This window comes from Somniosus microcephalus, chromosome 17 (assembly GCF_052327205.1).
Source record: "Somniosus microcephalus isolate GS21.2 chromosome 17, FLI_Smic_1.0, whole genome shotgun sequence".
Classification (NCBI taxonomy): domain Eukaryota; kingdom Metazoa; phylum Chordata; class Chondrichthyes; order Squaliformes; family Somniosidae; genus Somniosus; species Somniosus microcephalus.
In genome coordinates, this window is record NC_141003.1 from 18,227,055 (window position 1) to 18,239,224 (window position 12,170).

The following is a 12,170-nucleotide window of genomic DNA, read 5'->3' on the forward strand; positions in this document are numbered from 1 at the left end:
CTCACCCTATCAACATATCCTTCTATTCCTTTCTCCCTTGTGTTTATCTAGCTTCCCCTTAAATGTTTCTATGCTATTCGCCACGACTACTTCCTGTGGTAGCAAGTTCCACATTCTCATCACTCTGGGTAAAGCGGTTTCTCCTGTATTCCTCATTGGATTTATTAGAAACTATTACATTTTTGACCTCTAGTTTTGGACTCTCCCACAAGTGGAAGCGTCCTCTCTACCTTAACAAACCCCTTCATAATTTTAAAGCCCTCAACTAGGTCTCCTCTCAGCCTTCGCTGTTATAGAGAAAAGAACCCCAGCCTGATAGGTATAACCTCTCAGCTCTGGTACCATCCTTGTAAATCTATTTTGCACCTTCTCCAGCGCCTCGATATTCTTTCTGTAATATGGAGACCAAAACTGCTCACAGTACTCCGAGTGTGGTCTAAACAGGGTTCTATACAAGTTTATCATTACTTCTCTACTTTCGAATTCTATTCCTCTAGAAATGAACCCCAGTGCTTTGTTTGCATTTTTTATAAAGGAGGGGGGGGCGGCCATTTCCCCTCCCCTCCCCTGGCTCACCAAATATCTACCCAATGAGGAACATACAAGAAGCCCTCCCACCCAGGGTTGGCCCCATGGTTTTTGATGAGCTAGAACACATTACTGCTGGGCCAGCAGTAGGTCATCAGTTTGGGCAAGTGCCCCGGGGGCAGGAAGGAGTAAATCAGCCAGGGTTCTCGTGCCGGATTGCCATTGAGCGGCTCCTGCTGGATAATGTGTATTTGGGGAGGACAGGATCAGCCTGGGACTACAGTAATGTGGATAGACTGGATAAGCTGGGTTTGTTCTCCTTGGAGCAGAGAAGGCTGAGAGGAGATTTGATAAAGGTGTTCAAAATCATGAGGGGTCTAGACAGAGTAGATAGAGGGAAACTGTTCCCATTGGCGGAAGGGTCGAGAACCAGAGGACACAGATTTAAGGTGATTTGCAGAAGAATCAAAGGCGACACGAGGAAAAACTTATTTACTCAGCGAGTGGTTAGGATCGGGAACGCAATGCCTGAAAGGGTGGTGGAGGCAGACTCAATCACGGCTTTCAAAAGGTAGTTGGATAAGTACCTGAAGGAAAAGAATTTGCAGGGCTACGGGGAAAGGGCGGGGGAGTGGGACTAGCTGAAGTGCTCTTGCGGAGAACCGGCACGGGCTCGACGGGCCGAATGGCCTTCTGTGCTGTAACCATTCTATGATTCTATGGTTGGATAGCCCAATAATGCTTCATAGGCCAACCGTGGAACCATAAACAAGTATAAGGCAGTCCTTCATGCGAAGAGGAGAGACAATTTATAGGCATTTATTCACACTGAAAATTGCAAGTCTCCTTCAACAGAATTTGTAATTCAGTGTGTTTTGTTTTAATTTCAGTTAAATCCTGGCATTGGGGTGAATCCATTGCATTTCAACGGTTACCCTTGCCCACCTGCCTTCAAGTAGGAGTTGCCTGAATATTTGGTTGGGAATGCGATTGGAGCTTGAACGTTTAGACTGAGATGATCGAACAACAACAACTTGTATTTATATAGCGCCTTTAACGTAGTAAAACGCTTCACGGCGCTTCAGAGGAGCGTTATCAAACAAAATTTGACACCAAGCCACATGAGGAGATATTAGGACAGGAAGCTTGGTCAAAGAAATAGGTTTTAAGGAGCGTCTTAAAGGAGGAAAAAGGTAGAGAGGCGGAGAGGTTTAGGGAGGGAATTCCAAAGCTTTGGGCCTTGGCAGCTGAAGGTACGGCCGGCAATGGTGGAGCAGTTGAAATCGGGGATGCTCAAGAGGCCAGAATTAGAGGAGCGCAGATCAAAGAATCCATGGAGCACAATAGCTCTTATATTGGTGGATTAGGATGGGGCAGGGCAGGGGAAAGTTATAAAGAAAGAACTTGCAATTATATAGTGCCTTTCACAACCTCAGGTCGTCCCAAAGCACTTTACAGCCAATGAAGTACTTTTTCAAAGTGTAGTCACTGTTGTAGTGTAGGAAATGCAGCAGCCAATTTGCACAAAGCAAAGTCCCACAAACAACAATGAGACAATGACCAGATAATCTGTTTTAGTGATGTTGGTTCAGGGATAACTATTGGTGAGGGCACCGGGGTTAACTCCCCTGCTCTCCTTCAAAATAGTGCCACGGGATCTTTTGGGTCCACCTGAGAGGCCAAACAGGGCCTCAGTTTAACGTCTCATTTGAAAGACGGCACCTCCGACAATGCAGCACTCCCTCAGCACTGCACTGGAGTGTCAGCCTAGATTATTGTGCTCAAGTCTCTGGAGTAGGACTTCAGCCCATATAGTTTTGACTCAGAGGTGCGAGTGCTACTAACTGAGACAAGGGTGACACCTTAAAAGATGTCACTGTAGAATTTCCACAGGGATAGCTTAATCTGCTGCTGTACCTTTGGCAGAAGATCGGCGGAGACCTGGAGAAGCGGGGTAATCGGCTGCTTGCAATGTTTCGGTAGAGTTTCCACCAATCTTCTACCGAAGTTACGACAACAGATCCGGCAAACCTTAGAAACATAGAAGATAGGAGCAGGAGTAGGCCATTCGACCCCTCGAGCCTGCTCCGCCATTCAATGCGATCATGGCTGATCATCCAAATTCAGTACCCGGTCCCTGCTTTCTCCCCATACCCCTTGATCCCTTTAGCCTTAAGAAATATATCAAACTCCTTCTTGAATATATTTAATGTATTGGCCTCTACTGCCTTCTGTGGTAGAGAATTCCACAGGTTCACCACTCTCTGGGTGAAGAAATTCCTCTTCATTTCTGTCCTAAATGGCCTACCCCTTATCCTTAGACTGTGACCCCTGGTTCTGGACTCCCTGACGATCGGGGACATCCTTCCTGCATCTAGTCTGTCCAGTCCTGTCAGAATTTTATAAGTTTCAATGAGATCCCCTCTCATTCTTCTAAACTCCAGCGAGTACAAGCCCAATCGTCCCAATCTCTCCTCATACGTCATTCCTGCCATCCCAGGTATCAGCCTGGTGAACCTTCGCTGAACTCCTTCCATGGCAAGAACATCCTTCCTCAGATAAGGCGACCAAAACTGCACACAATACTCAAGATGTGGTCTCACCAAGGCCCTGTACAACTGCAGCAAGACATCCTTGTTCCTGTACTCAAACCCTCTCGCTACGAAGGGCAACATACCATTTGCCTTCTTAACCGCCTGCTGCACCTGCATGCTTACCTTCAGCGACTGGTGCACAAGGACACCCAGGTCTCGTTGCACTTCCCCTTCTCCCAATCTATTGCCATTCAGATAATAATCTCCCTTCCTGTTTTTGCCACCAAAGTGGATAACCTCACATTTATCCACATTATATTGCATCTGCCATGCTTCTGCCGAATCACCCAACCTGTCCAAATCATCCTGGAGTTTCTCGGCATCCTCCTCACAGCACACACGCCCACCCAGCTTTGTGCCGTCTGCAAATTTGGAGATATTACATCTAGTTCCCTTGTCTAGATCATTAATATATATTGTGAATAGCTGGGGTCCAAGGACCGATCCCTGTGTTACCCCACTAGTCACTGCCTGCCACTCGGAAAAATACCCGTTTATTCCAACTCTTTGCTTTCTGTCTGCCAACCAGTTCTCTATCCAAGTCAATAACTTGCCCCCAATCCCATGTGCCTTAACATTACACGCTAATCTCTTATGCGGGACCTTATCGAAAGCCTTCTGAAAGTCCAAATACACCACATCCACTGGTTCTCCCTTATCTATTTTACTAGTTACATCCTCAAAAAATTATAGTAGATTAGTCAAGCACGATTTACCTTTTGTAAATCCATGTTGACTTTGTCCGATCCTGTCACTGTTTTCCAAGTGCTCTGCTATTACATCTTTTATAATGGACTCTACATTTTCCCCACTACCGATGTCAGGCTTACCGGTCTGTAATTCCCCGTTTTCTCTCTACCACCTTTTTTTGAATAGTGGGGTAACATTAGCTACCCTCCAATCCATGGGTACTGTTCCAGATACCATCGAATGTTGGAAGATGATCAGCAATGCATCTACTATTTCTAGGGCCACTTCCTTAAGTACCCTAGGATGTAGATTATCAGGCCCTGGGGATTTATCGGCCTTCAATCCCATCAATTTCCCTAACACCATTTCCCTACAAATACTGATTTCTTTCAGTTCCTCCCTTTCATCAGACCCTATGTTCCCCGACATCTCTGGGAGGTTATTTGTGTCCTCCTTTGTGAAGACAGAACCAAAATATGTATTTAACTGGACTGCCATTTCTTTGTTCCCCATTATAAATTCCCCTGATTCTGACTGCAAGGGACCTATGCTTGACTTCACCAATCTTTTTCTCTTCACATATCTATAAAAGCTTTTACAGTCAGTTTTTATGTTCCCTGCAAGCTTACACTCATATTCTATTTTCCCTTTCTTAATTAATCTCTTTGTCCTCCTTTGTTGAATCCTAAACTGCTCCCAATCCTCAGGTTTACTGCTTTTTCTGGCCAATTTATATGTCCTCTCCTTGGATCTTATGCTATCCCTAATTTCCCTTGTTAGCCACGGTTGAATCACCTTTTTTGTTTTATTTTTATGCCAAACTGGGATGAACAAATTCTGTAGTTCATCCATGCGGTCTTTGAATGTTTGCCATTGCCTATCCACCGTCAACCCTTTGAGTGACATTCCCCAATCAATCCTACCCAACTCGCGCCTCAGACCATTGTAGTTTCCTTTATTTAAATTCAGGACCCTAGTCTCTGAGTCAACTACTTCATTCTCCATCGTAATGAAGAATTCGATCATATTATGATCGCTCCGACCCAAGGGGCCTCGTACAACAAGATTGCTAATTAATCCTTTCTCGTTACGTAATACCCAGTCTAAGATGGCCTGATCTCTGGTTGGTTCCTCGACATATTGGTCCAGGAAACATCCCGTAAACACTCCAGGAATTCCTCCTCCACAGTATTGTTACTAATTTGGTTAGCCCAATCTATATGTAGATTAAAGTCACCCAAGATGACTGCTGTGCCCTTATTGCACGCTTCTGTAATTTCCCTTTTAATGCCATCCCCAACCTCCACATTACTGTTTGGAGGTCTATATACCACTCCCACTAACGTTTTCTGCCCCTTGGTATTTCTCAGTTCTACCCATACAGATTCCACATCAGAGCTAATATCCTTCCTTACAATTGTGTTAATCTCTTTAACCAGCAATGCTACCCCAACCTCCCTTTCCTTTTTGCCTATCTTTCCTGAATATTGAATACCCCTGCATGTTGAGTTCCCAGCCTTGGCCACCCTCGAGCCATGTTTCCGTAATCCCAATCAAATCATATTTGTTTACCTCTATTTGCGCAGCTAATTCATCCACCTTATTACGAATGCTCCTCGCATTAAGACACAAAGCCTTCAGGCTTTCTTTTTAACGCTCTTAGACCTATTCGAATTATTATTTACTGTGGCCATGTTTGATTTAAACTGTTGATTTCTCTGACTGCCACTTTTGTTTTTCTCCTTCCTATCTTTTGCTTTTATCCTTGTTTCCCTTTCCTCTGTCCCCCTGCTCAGGTTCCCAACCCCCTGCCATTTTTGTTTAAACCCTCCCCCAGAGCACTAGCAAACACTCCCCCTAGGACATTGGTCCTGGCCCTGCCCAGGTGCAAACCGTCCGGTTTGAACTGTTCCCACCTCCCCCAGAACCGGTTCCAATGTCCCAGGAATTTGAATCCCTCCCCCTTGCACCATTCCTCTAGCCACGTATTCATCTGAAATATCCTTCTATTTCTACTCTGACTAGCACGTGGCACTGGTAGCAATCCTGAGATTACTACCTTTGAGGTCCTATTTTTTAAATTTACCTCCTAACTCCCTATATTCAGCTTTTAGGACCTCATCCCGTTTTTTTACCTATATCGTTGGTACCTATATGCACCACAACAACTGGCTGTTCACCCTCCCCTTCCAAGATGTTCTGCAGCCGCTCTGAGACATCCTTGACCCTTGCACCAGGGAGGCAACGCGCCATCCTGGAGACTCGTTTGCGGCCGCAGAAATGCCTGTCAATTCCCCTTACAATAGAATCCCCTATTACTATAGCTCTACCCCTCTTTTTCCTCCTGTCCTGTGCAGCAGAGCCACCCCTGGTGCCAGGAAGTTGGCTGCTGCTGCCTTCCTCTGATAAGCCATCCCCCCCAACAGTACTCAAAGTGGTGTATCTGTTTGAGAGGGAGCTGTCCACAGGGGACCCCTGCACTACCTGCCTGTGCCTAGTACTCTGTCTGTTGGTCACCCGTTCCCTTTCTGCCTGTCCAACCTTTGCCTGCGGTGTGACCAACTGATCAAGCGTGATATCCACGACGTCCTCAGCCTCGCGAATGGTCCAGTATGTATCCAATCGCAGCTCCAGCGCCGCAATGTGGTCTGCCAGTAGCTGCAGTTGGACACACTTCCTGCACACATAGTTGTCAGGGATACAGGAAGTGTTCCTGTGTTCCCACATAGCACAGGAGGAGCATACCATGGCACCGGGCTGTCCTGCCATGACTTACCCTTTAATTAGTTGCAATTAAATTAAATCAAATCAATCCCACCAATTACACTACAGTTAAATGGTATATTTAAGGGCCCTGGTTTACAAACAGTCCCTGCTACACCACAGAGACTTTAGAAACTATAAACCACAGAGTTAAAGTTAAAGTTTAAAAAGAGAGAAATACTCACCAACCAATCACTTACCTGCTTTCTGGTGATGTCACACTTCGATTACTTTTTACTACTCTCCCTCTGAGATTGGAGATTGGTAAACCTACCTGAGCCTCGCCGCGCTTTAAATACTCACCGCCGCTGCCGTGATTCCCGCTGCCGCTCCGAGACTCCCGCCGCACTGAGACCTACCTGGTCTCCGCCGTGCTTTAAATACTCGCCGCCGAGATTCCCGCCGCCGCGCCGAGACTCCCGCCGCACTGAGGCCTAGCTGGTCTCCGCCGCGCTTTAAATACTCGCCGCCGCCGCCGAGATTCCCGCCGCCGCTCCGAGACTCCCGCCGCACTCTTGCGGAAAGTCTACCCCAGACAGTGGAAATAAAATTTGAAGCCACTCGGCTTTTAATGAAAATCCCAGCTTACTCACTTGTATTAACTCCTCGGGGTAGTATTGACTTTGGGCGATGGTGTTAAACGAGCGATATTGCATTAGACGGCCATCATTATATGACGTCGATGGAAAGGTAAATCGGGTGTGGTGTAAAACGGGCGGTAATTCAATATCGGCCATGTGGTGTATGTAACCGTTCCACCTTTAAGAGAACTATTTTAAGAGTTGCACTACTTTATCTTGGCTGCTGTATACTGTAATACCGGCGGTGACCACACCGGTATATAAGTGCTGTGTAATGATTTATTGGGCAGTTCCGCCCTGACCTTCAACCAGTAAAGACCTGTTAAAGTTTACTCTTGTGGTCTGTGTAGTAATTCGCAATATAACACACAGACTTAACAGTGGCGACGAGTTCGATCTTACCCTGCGGCAGAGAGGCATCCAAGGCAGTTGACGGGCGTCGAGAAGAGGCATCCGCCCTCATCATTCTGCTGAGAAAAGACTCGGGTCTGCAGAGAAACGGAAGATTTCTGACACGGAGCCTTCCGTCAGCAACAGGCAGTGATCATCCCTTCTATCACGGTGGTGGGTAAGCCGATCAGCGACAAGCAGCAAGTCGGCCACGTTGGCTGTGAAATAGGGGAGGGAAGAACGGAGGAGATAAGGGCGGAGAACTCGACCACGGCCGGGGAAAAGAGCCGGACAGAAGTCGGGGCCAGAGGCGCTGAGACTGGGGCAGCGTAGGGCACGGAAGCCGCGGTGAATGCGGGAACGCAGCCGGTGTGAGAGACCGGGCTACAAGCGGGAACGCAGCCGGTGTGAGAGACTGGGCTACAAGCGGGCTGGGAGACGCAACAGCGTCGAGAGAGAGCTCAACCGCGACCGGTGAAAAAGGCCGGGCAGCTACCGAGGCCGCGAGGCGCAGCGACTGGGACAGCATAAGCGCGGGAGAAATTTTTTTTTTAAAACCGCGGAGAACTCAGCCACAGCCGGGGGGGAAAGGACCGGACTGCAAGAGGGGCTGGGAGGCGCGATTTGCAAACTGCTGGGGGAGGGCGAACGCAGCAATACGGCAATCGCCATTACAGCCAGCGGGGGAGAAAGGCAAACGCGGGAAGCCGCCATTTTTGGAGGCGGGGGAAGAAGACAAGCACGGGAAACCACCATTTTGTAAAAAAAAAAAATATATAATTCTTTTGTTTCTCAAGAAGATCGCGAGGATGCCTAAGCGTGGTAACATCAACGATTTCGATCCTGATGTCGAAGATTGGGCCACGTATGTAGAACGCATAGAGATATATTGTAAGGCAAATAAAATATCAAATGAAGATAAAGCATTAACCTTACTAAACTCAATGGGTGCGAAGACATACGGGCTATTGAAGCATCTTCTATCACCAGCTAAACCGACGGATCAGACTTTCGCTAATATTGTTGCTGTCCTGAAGGATCATTTGAATCCCACACCGCTGATGTTAGCGGAACGATTCAAATTTTATGCGAGAACGCAACTGAAAGAGGAAAGCAACGCGGAGTACTTAATTGAACTGCGTAAGCTAGCGAAATACTGTCAGTTTGGGGAAGGACTGACAGAGGCACTGAGAGACAAATTCGTGTGCGGATTGTCGAAAGAAGGAACACAAAAGCGGCTACTTGAAGAGAATGATCTTACACTTGATAAGGCTGTCTCTATTGCAGCATCGCACGAAGCCGCAGTGAGAGGCACTGCGGAAATGCAGCTGAAGGCAGCGGTACTCAGCGTAGATCAAATGGCTTTGGGTACAACGAAATGTTATTGTTGTGGGAAGACAACACACGATCAGAACCAATGCTGGTTTAAAAACCAGGAATGTAGAAAATGTGGCAAGCTTGGTCACATAGCTAAAGTATGCCGGTCAGGAAAGAAGACCAGCAACAAAAAGTCACTGCAGGAAAAGTGCAGCAAGGTACACAAGGTGGCTGAGAAGAGTTCGGATGAACAGAATTCGGATTCAGACTCCAACAGCAAGGAACTGGGTAGTCTGAGAATTCACAATGTGAGTAAGGAAGCTGACCGACAAACTATCTGGGTCACACTTCAGATAGCAAGGGTCCAGGTGAAGATGGAAGTGGACACCAGATCGGCGTTGACAGTCATGAATAAGCAAGATTACAAAAGGTTATTCACACATATTCCCCTACGGAATACGAAGATAGTATTAAAGACATACACGGGGCAAAGAGTATACCCCATCGGAAGGATAAAAGTCAAGGTGAGACACAAGGGCAAAGAGCACCAAGGAATGGACATATATGTACTACCTGAGGGAGGTCCACCACTTCTGGGACGGGAGTGGATCAGGAAAATAAATATGGACTGGCACCCCCTAAAAGCAATGACGGAAAGTCCAGAAAATGAGCGGGAAGTCCTGAGGTGTCCAACGTGCAACAAAGTCTACAAACAAAGGGTGAAAAACCTGTTTCAGAAGCACGTGCTGCAGTGCGGAAACCAGACTTCACAGGAGGATGGTGATGGGAACAAAGCCCAGGATAATGATTCAAACAAAAGGAGGTACCCCCGACGCAGTGCCCGGGCCCACTCAACTACATTTTTCGGGTTGACTCCCTTTTATGGTGGCAAGTCATATGGTGAAGAGGATTTTCCATTCTACCGAGATCCTTCGGGGAAGAAAAGAGGAGAGCAGTCAACTCAAGGGCAGGTAGACGGAGCCGATGATCCAAGCGCGTCTTCTGACGAGGATATGGAATACTACTACAACTTCACCAGAACTGTCATCAAGTCCGATCGCGAGGGAAGACTCGAGCCGTGCAGTTTCTTTGACGGCGAGGAAGATTGCCGCCTACCCAGGATCAGCTCAGACTCTGGAACTGATGATGGTAAGATCAGCCAAGGTGCAAAAGACAAGTCTAAAATGGACTTGCAGTCTAATGATGGAAAAACGAAGGAGAGCATAAATGCTTCAGGAGAGAACAAAGTATCAGAACAGAATTCCACTGAACAACAACAACATAGTTTGACAGAGAATTCTGAGTCTGTCCAGTCTACAGACATGCACATTTCTGAGGAACACCGGGCTCGAACTTAACTCAATTTCAAAGTACAACAGCAATTAGAACAAATGATTCGCCGTTTTGAGCAAGAGATGAATGCAAAGAAAAAGTTCTTTGATACAGAGTGGGAGAATCTGGAAAGACAACAGAAGCAGCTGATTGAGAAAATGGAACAGGAACACACAAACCGTCTGTGCGATGAGGCCAAACGAATCAAAGCTGAGCAAGAAAGGGAATATGTCAAATTCATCGATCAGTTGAAAGCTAAGAAGAAAGAGCACCCTTTTGTGAGCAGTGTCAGCAGGAATAAGCCACTCAGGGATTTGGTGGCAGAGGCAAAAACTGAAGGTGCTGCAGAGATCAAATTTGTTGCTGAAAGCGCTACTTCCAGAGCTTTGCTTCGAATTAAAGAATTGCCAGTTAGAATTGTGAAACCCTTAAGAGAGAAGGTTGGCATGGAGAAACATCGTGTCATTTTCGAATGCAATGTTTCCAGGCCAAATGCTGCTGTCAAGTGGTATTACAAAGACAAGGAGATTCATCCCAGTAATAAATATGAGATTGTGAGTGAAGATGTGTACAGGAAGCTCATTATTAATAATGTCGCTTTTGAAGATGAAGGCAACTACATGTGCGATGCCATAGATGACCAAAGCTCAGCAAAGTTATATGTAGAAGAGCAATCAATTGCCATCATTAAACCCATATGTGATGTGGAAGTGACAGAGCCAAGTGACGCCATTCTTGAGTGTGAGCTTTCAGTTGCGAACGTGAAGCCTCCAAAATGGATAATAAATGGTGAAATTCTTCATGCTTCTGAAGATGTGGACATTGAGCATCATGGCACTATTCATCGTCTCACTCTGAAAAAAACAACTTGTAAGATGACCGGCTTGCTGCAGTTTATCGCAGGGAAATCAAAATCTGAGGCGAGGCTGACTATCAAAGAGCCTCCGTCAAAGGTAGTCAAAGAACTACAGAACATTACAGTGGAAGAGAAGCAGTCTGCTACTTTGAGCTGTCACGCACGTGGGTCCTCCGAACTGAGCCAAATCAGGCTGGAAGTAGAAAAACTTCCCAAGGTACTCGAGCCTTTAGAAGTCAGCAATGCTGGTTCTGCAATTACGAAAGTTCAAGCTGTTAAGTCCAGTGAAGGACTATTAGATGAGTCACCCCAGCAACAAGAAACTACTACACCACCGAGGCGTTATCCGGACCGAGTCAGGAGGCGCAGGAGGCGCCGCCTCAGAGACTGGATCTGTGAACTGTTTTTACATGAATTCGTGTATATATGTTATGATATTATGTTTAATGGGGAATCTATACGTTTAAGCTAAAAAGGGAGGATTGTGGAGTATGTAACCGTTCCACCTTTAAGAGAACTATTTTAAGGGTTGCACTACTTTATCTTGGCTGCTGTATACTGTAATACCGGCGGTGACCACACCGGTATATAAGTGCTGTGTAATGATTTATTGGGCAGTTCCGCCCTGACCTTCAACCAGTAAAGACCTGTTAAAGTTTACTCTTGTGGTTTGTGTAGTAATTCGCAATATAACACACAGACTTAACAGGCCATTTCACACCATCGCCCAACGTTGAAGTTACCCCCCCGCCTTTGTGTGAGATGAAGGGATTGCGTTACATAAGAACATAAGAATTAGGAGTGGGAGTCGGTCATTCAGCCCTTCGAGCCTGCTCCGCCATTCAATAAGATCATGGCTGATCCTCGACCTCAACTCCACTTTCCCGCACTATCCCCATATCCCTTGATTCCCTTAATATTCAAAAATCTATCGATCTCTGTCTTAAATATACTCAATGACTGAGCATCCACAGCCCTCTGGGGTCGAGAATTCCAAAGATTCACAACCCTTTGAGTGAAGAAATTTCTCCTCATCTCAGTCCTAAATGGCCGACCCCTTACCCTGAGACTGTGATCTACGATATTCCAGCTGTATGGGGCCCTGCCTCTGAATTACTC